The sequence below is a fragment of the Lutra lutra genome, chromosome 9 (assembly GCF_902655055.1).
Source record: "Lutra lutra chromosome 9, mLutLut1.2, whole genome shotgun sequence".
Taxonomy (NCBI): domain Eukaryota; kingdom Metazoa; phylum Chordata; class Mammalia; order Carnivora; family Mustelidae; genus Lutra; species Lutra lutra.
The window spans coordinates 49,909,316-49,916,749 of record NC_062286.1 but is presented as its reverse complement, the minus strand read 5'-3'; the positions used below and the strand labels follow the sequence as shown (position 1 = coordinate 49,916,749).

Genomic DNA, 7,434 nt, shown 5'->3' with positions numbered 1-7,434 from the left:
TATGGGGCTCGATCCCAGGACCCTGGGATCATGACCCGAGCTGAAAGCAGAGGCTTTAACCCACTGAGCCACCCAGGCGCCCCAGATTCACCCATCTTTTCTTCTACATTGTCTAATCTACTCTTAATCTTACTCAATACATATTTTTAAAGATTGTAAATATTAGAATTTTTAGTTTTTAAATCCCCACTTGGTTATTTTTTAGGATTTTTGTAGCTCTCCTGAAACTTCCTATCCTTTCATCCATTGTATCACTCCAGAGAGGCTTTAACATATTTATCATAGTTATTTAAAAATTTTGTCTGCTAATTACAACATATGGATTGCTACTGACTGTTTTCTCATTTTCTCTTGATTATGGGGTATAGTTTCCTGCTTTTTCATAAGTCTAATAGTTTTTTTATTGTACATTCTGTATTGTGGATGTTACATTGTGGAGACTCTGAGTTTAGTTATTTTACTCCAGAGAGGGTTGAGTTTTGTTCTAGATGGCAGTTAAATTGCTAATGGATCACTTAGAGACTTCATTTAGGCTCTGTTATATAGCTAGGTTGTTTTTCTCTTAATCCTAGAATTTATCTTTTATTCTTCGACAGCAGATGTAGCAGATATAAAACTGATAAGAACAGATACTACACGTGATCTTATCCAAAAGGCCAAGAATCGATAGCTTTTAGTCTTGGGATGGAATTCTTACTACTAAGATACGGCTCTTCTGGGGTTTCATTAGAAAACCAGGGTTCTCAGGATGCCTGGGTGGTTCAGTTGGTTAAGCCGCTGCCTTCAGCTCAGGTCATGATCCCAGGGTCCTGGGATCGAGTCCCGCATTGGGCTCCTTGCTCAGTGGGGAGCCTGCTTCTCTCTCTGACTCTGCCTCTGCCTGCAGCTCTGCCTGCTTGTGTTCTCCTGCTGGCGCAATCTCTCTCTCTCTCTCTCTGACAAAATAAATAAATAAATAAATAAATAAGAAAACCAGGGTTCTCTAAATTGGTGGTATTAAACTTCAGACTCTTTCTCCTCAGTATCAGGCAGCTGTTGAAATCTCGTATGGACTTTCAGTCTTTTAAGTTGCTGCTTTCTGCTGGATTTCTTGGATTCTTTCCCTGAACATGTCCAGTTCAGAGTTGTCCAAGGGTTTGAAGGGAATTTTTACACAGATTTTGGGATTCATTCTCTGTGACTCCCTCCTTTCCAAGATTTCCCCCCTTAAATGTCCAGCTGCTTTGGTAGCCCTAAATTCTGACCTGTCACTTAGCTAAGTAAGACTGATGCTTTCTGTTTGAGCTCTGTTTCCATTCACCACAACACACCATCCTTAAGGAGAAGATGGGTAAATACAAATCTAATCTAGTGTGTTATCCTTCTTTTAAAGGTCAAATCCCCTCCAGTCTGTCCAAAACTGATCTCCAGTGTCTTCAAACAGTTGTTTAACATTTTTTTTGGTCTAGGATCTTTAATTATCAACAGGAGGATTAATCTAATATCCCATCATATCACTGGTATAGGGATTGATGGAAGGTGAGTTCATTCTTGGCATCTGACTTAAAAGTTGTGAATCCAGGGGCACCTGGGTGGCTCGGTCATTAAGCATCTGCCTTCAGCTCAGGTCATGATCTCAGAGTCCTGGGATCGAGCCCCGAATTGGGCTCCCTGATTGGCAGGGAGCCTGCTTCTCCCTTTCCCACTCCTCCCGTTTGTGTTCCTGCTCTCGCTGTGTCTCTCTTTGTCAAATAAATAAATAAAATCTTTTTTTAAAAAAGTTGTGAATCCAAAGAAGAAATGATCAGAATGACTCAAATGTTTTATTTGGATCTAAAGGGAGTATAAGAGCCAAATATGACCTTTTCATATAGCCTAGAGTCAGGACTCAGGATTATGACAGCAGAGACCAGTTAGAAGGCTGAGATATTTTTAAAAAAATATTTTATTTATTTATTTGACATAGAGAGAGAGAGAGCACAAGCAAGGAAACTGGCAGGTAGAAGGGGAGGGAGAAACAGACTCCCTGCCAAGCAGGGAGCCCGATGTGGGACTTGATCCCAGGACTCGAATCATCACCTGAGCTGAAGGCAGATGCTTAACCAACTGAGCCACCCAGGGGTCCCAAAGGCTGAGATTTTTATGTAGGCATGCCTTGAAGGCTCATTTTACAGTGGTGGCAATGGAAACAAGAGTGGAGTTGGAAGATTTAGCTGGACAAGGGGACAGACTTGGGGTCTGATTGAATAAGGAGGACAAAGGAGTGGGAAGAGGCAGAGACACTCCCTCAGTGTTGAACTTGGAGATAAAAGAATGACACTGGTCTTAAGAAAAGCAAGGAAATTGGGATGGGTTATTACAGATGACAATACCTGTGAGCAGTTCACCTACAAGAGACATTGTTGGGGTTAATTAGGGTGGAGTGGTGGTTCTTTGAGGGAGAAGTTGTAGAGAGAGACAAAGGGAGATCCAGGCACTGGTCCTTGGCAAACACTGGCATTTAGAGGATGGGAAGAGAGAGTGGAATCTTCAAGAGATCCAGGGGAGGGATCAAGGGAAATGGAAGGAGATGAGAACCAGTTAAGAAGGGAAGTTTAAGACTAAAAAAAAAGAATACAAACTAAAGAAAAAGAATAAGGGGGCTTAGAAAGTGGTAAAAACTCCGGAGCCCAAGTTGGAGTTAGGCAAGAAAGTGCATCATAAGCAAACTGGTAATCAGTGGTAACATGGTAAGGGTAGTTTCTGGAGAATAGTGAAAACCGAAGACATTATGGAAAGTTAAGGAGAAATGAACTTAATTACTTAACAATGAAAAAGTTCTCTGCCTTTAATACAATTGGATTTAAAGACCAATCCCTGGTCAGGCCCTTAGTGGCCTTTGGTCTTCCCAGAGGTGGTTGCAGCTGTTCCCAACTGGTTTTTAGTGGCAATTTCAGCCCTTTGGGGAATTGATCATCCAGAACAGGACTTGACTCCTAGGACAGAGGGATGAGCACACAAGATGAACAGTCTACCTTTCTCTTGTTTGGAAAATAAATGTGTCCCATCCCAGAATTTTAATTTGGGCTTTCCAAACATTTAGTGAAGATGTTAGATAATACCAAATTGTATACCTGTCTTCCTCAAAGCATTTAAACAAGTTTCTCCTAGGATCCAGATTGGCTGGAGATAAGGCAGAAGGGAGCCTTTGTTCCTTAAGCACCATTTTCCCTTTTCCAACCTTGGCACCAGCTTTTGGACCTGGTCTCAGGGAGGGGCGTGGTTGGCCTAGAGTTGGATGTGAGCACAGCAGGCTCTGGGCACTGATTAGTGAACCCCTCTCAAATGGATAGGCTAAAAAATGGATTAATTGTGGAGAGAAGATGGGTAGACAAGGGTCAGGAGGAGGTCTGGGGTCTGGTTTGATGAGTGGAGAGTCCATTAAGCAATATGGAGAATATGGGAGAAAAAATGTGTTTGGGGAAGAAGATTTTGACCTCAGTTCTGAACTGTTTAGAGTTCTGTGAGATATCCAGGTGCTGTCCTATACTCAGCAAACTCTGTAAGTCTAGAGTTCAGAAGAGAGTTCAAGGGTGGGGGTAAAGAGTGAAGAGCAACTGGGGTATGGGCCTTTGGGCTTGGCACCACTGGATGCTTGGTGGATTTGCTCTAGTCTTTCCAAAGTTCTTCCCACAGATTAAGGAATGCCCAAAGAGACCTACGTGGAGAACTACTCAGAACAAAGCTTCTCAGCTGAGAATCAGGATACCTGGCTCAATTTCAGTTCAACTGTAACTCACTGGGTGAGGCAAAGAGCTTGTTGTATCTGGGACTGAGTTTTCTCAGTATGAACCGAGGGGCTTAGCTCCTGTAGTTCTCCTCCACTGGCCCCTGTGTTTCCATAACAGTGTCTTACAGTGGTCCTCCAGATGAGGTAGGTTAGGAGGAATGGGGGCAACTTCCCAACATATAGTCAGGCCTCAGAGTTCTAGAAGGACACTTGGACGGCCTCTTTGAGGTCCATGTGGGGGACTAATCATTTTTACCAGTTCACCAGGCCAGAGGAAAACACTGTGCTTCCCTCGTTTGCTCCATCCTCACAGCCAACCCCTCTCCCATTTTCAAATGAGAAGCTGAAGCCTTGAGAGGTGAGACACTTCCCTGAGCTCTTATGGCTTACAGAGCGAAGGAATCAGAACCCAAATCTGGGGCTCCCTCATTCCGTATCGATGCCCACCAACAATAGGTAAGAGTGAATGCAAGGCTAAGAGGGGTAGTGGGGCAAAGGGAGAATTTGAGATAAAAACTTTTCTTTTACTCTGGTTTCTGTAAGCATGTTTTGATGTTGTACAGGTAAGTAGTGATAACAGAAACAAGATTTTTAAAAAGTCTTCTTAAAGAAGTTCTCCGTAAACACTTAAAAACCTTTCTTTAAAAAATTCCAGTCTTTTTTCAGTGAAAGGAAAGGATCATTTGACTTAATGCCAGTGTAATGACAGCTTCCAAGTTCTAGGACCAATAGGGGTCCTGCCCCAATCTCTCTCCTCCCTCCAAGCCAAGCACAAGACAGCACAGAAATTAGGATGGGTCTGAGCTGGTCCTGGGCAGGAAGGTGGTTAAGTGGTGGACTGTGGAGGGCTGGCTAAAGCATGACAGGGTGGGGTAGTTGGTATTACTTTGTGGGAAACCAGGCAGGTCCTTGCAGAAACAAACGCAAGATTTAGCACGTAGGACACACTTAATAAATGGTAGTTATTATTACTATTTGCACACCGTTTTTCAAAGTATTCTGCAGGCTGGAAATCCCAGACAATGCAAAAGTCAATGGATATGAGACTGCAAATGGGTCTAGGATAGAAGGGACCCCATCCATGGTGGCAGGGTGGGGGAGGGGAAGGGAGGGTGCCTTCACTGCCATATCCACAGGGCCTGGCAAACTACCTAGCACATAATAAGTCCTCAATAGATATTCATCAACTAAATCAATGAATAAATAAAATCAAACCAAATCCACTTCTCTCCACAAAGATACAATACAACATGCTGGTTAAATACAGACTCCAGAGCCACACTGCTGGGGTTCCAGTCCTGGTCCTAACTGGCTAGGAGAGCTTGGGCAAGCTACTGAACTATTCTGTGCCTCAGTTTCTTTATCTGAAAAAGAAGGGATGATTATAAAACTAACTCCTTCAGATAGTTGCGGTGAGGCTTAGGTGAGTTAGTCTCTGGAATGTGTCTAGAACATTCTCTAGCACAAAGGAGAACTAGATGGTGATATGCTATTACTGCTTTGAAAAGCATTTGTATTTTTTTAAAAGATTTATTTATTTATTTATTTGACAGACAGATCACAAGTAGGCAGAGAGGCAGGCAGAGAGAGAGGAGGAAGCAGGCTCCCTGCTGAGCAGAGAGCCCGGTGTGGGGCTCGATCCCAGGACGCTGGGATCATGACCTGAGCCGAAGGCAGAGGCTTAACCACTGAGCCACCCAGGCGCCCCAGCATTTGTATTTTTTTAAAGATTTTATTTATTTATTTGAGAGAGAGAGAGAACGAAGAGGGTGAGCGGCAGAGGGAGAGGAAGATGCAGACTCCCCACTGAGCAGGGAGCCCACAACAAGGCTCTATCCCAGGACTCTGGGATCCTGACCTGAGCTGAAGGCAGATGCTTAATCGACTGAGCTACACAGGCACCTGAGAAGAATTTGTATTTTTTTTTTTAAGGTTTTATTTATTTACTTGACAGAGAGAGAGAGATATCACAAGTAGGCAGAGAGGCGGGCAGAAAGGGAGAAACAGGCTCCCTGCTGAGTAGAGAGCCAGATGTGGGGCTCGATCCCAGGACCCTGAGACCATGACCTGAGCCAAAGGCAGAGGCTTAACACACTGAGCCACCCAGGAGCCCCAGCATTTGTATTTTTAAAAGACTCCAAAAGCAAAAAAAAAAAAAAAAAAAAAAAAAAGACTCCAAAAGCAGATGTATTTGAGATTGCCTATAGCCCCAAAGAATGAATCATTAATGACCGAATTCCAACATTTCTCAAAATCTACAAGAAGGGCAATGTTATTTAAGACCCTGTTCAGGATCTCTTTTGCTGGGACTGACAGGAGATCTAGAAATACTGCATCAGCAGGGTGGTTTTTGGTCCCAAGCAGCAATCGAAATCACTAACCTCTGTCTCCTGAGAGGAGAACCTTCGGGGCTGGCCACACCACCTCTCTGGGGAGGAAGGAAGAAGGAGGTGGCTCAAAGTGGCGCAGAGCCCACCCGCCCGTAACACAGCCTGCACCTTGCTGTTGGACCAAAGCTTGAGAACTTTTCATGGTACCAGAAATTTGCATGAATAGAGATGTTTCTTCCTCAGGTGGGAATCTAGAAATGAGGACAATTTCACTTACCAAGAATATCACGGGCAGCCAGTATCAGAAGTTAGGAGGTCTGGTAGAGAAGTGTTCTTTACTGTAAACCCTATTTGCAGTGAAACGTGTTCCATCATTTGTACTGGTCCGAGCTCAGTCATGGAAGTTAAACACGAGGAACATAGAGCAAGGAGCTTGGAGGAAGTAGACTGGTTCACGGTTGTGGGAGAGACTGGGAGAGCACAGGCCTGAGAAGGAGATCTGAAGGCTCACAGAACAGTCATTAACCAGCCGTAGTGCTGGTAGATGAGCTGAAACTTGCAGGGAAATCTGGAGGCCAGGCACACCTTGTCACTGGACTTACCCCGCCAAGGGGGCTGGTGTGGAAGTCTGTGGAAGGTGGGGGGTGTGGCATGGCATTGCTGAGCCAGTTTGAAGCAAGATGTCTGTCTGGTGGTGGGAGCTGCCATCACTACTGGTCCGTGGGGCTGGTGATAGGGGCGGAGAGCTGGACAAGAAGCTAGTCGAGGAGTGGGAAGACTGCCTGTGCCTCTGTGGGCAGCTCTCCCCTCTTCAAAGAGAGGAGGTGATGGCTGCTGAGACCCATGACCAGATAGGCAGTCAAGGAGATTTTGTGAGACAGAGTTCCAGCACAGGCAAGGCAATGACAGAACATTTGAGTACGTGTGTCACTAAATATTATTCTTTACGGTTCCTTTTTCTTTCAGGCATTCAAATGTGCGAAAACCGTTCTCACCTTGTGGGCTCCAGCTATAGGAACGTAGGCAGCAGGCTGGAACTGGCCCACGTGCCGTAGTTTGCTGCCTCCTGCTTCGGAGGATTCTCCTCCGTAAAGAGTAATTTTTATCACCAATTAAGAAAGCAGGAAGTGAAGGGTTTGAGGTGCATTTGGAGACCACTGGCAGTAACTGCTGTATTACTACTATTATTACTATAACACACAAACCTTGACGTCTCAGTGGCTTACCGTAAGGGTAGTTCTGCTACCATGCAATCCAAGCAGATGTTCCTAGGGAGTGGGTGGCTCTCCTCCAAAGGCTGACTCAGGGACCTGAGCTCTAGCCTCCTGCTGGCTCCACTCCCCGTCAGTGAATGGG

General features: G+C 44.8%; 1 non-coding gene across 1 annotated transcript; it reads right to left on the bottom strand.

The window, feature by feature from the left end:
* Positions 1–473: 473 nt before the first annotated feature.
* On the bottom strand, positions 474–668 carry LOC125110208 (U2 spliceosomal RNA). Its single transcript, XR_007130527.1, has one exon. It is a non-coding gene; the product is annotated as a U2 spliceosomal RNA (small nuclear RNA).
* Between the last annotated feature and the right edge of the window lie 6,766 nt (positions 669–7,434).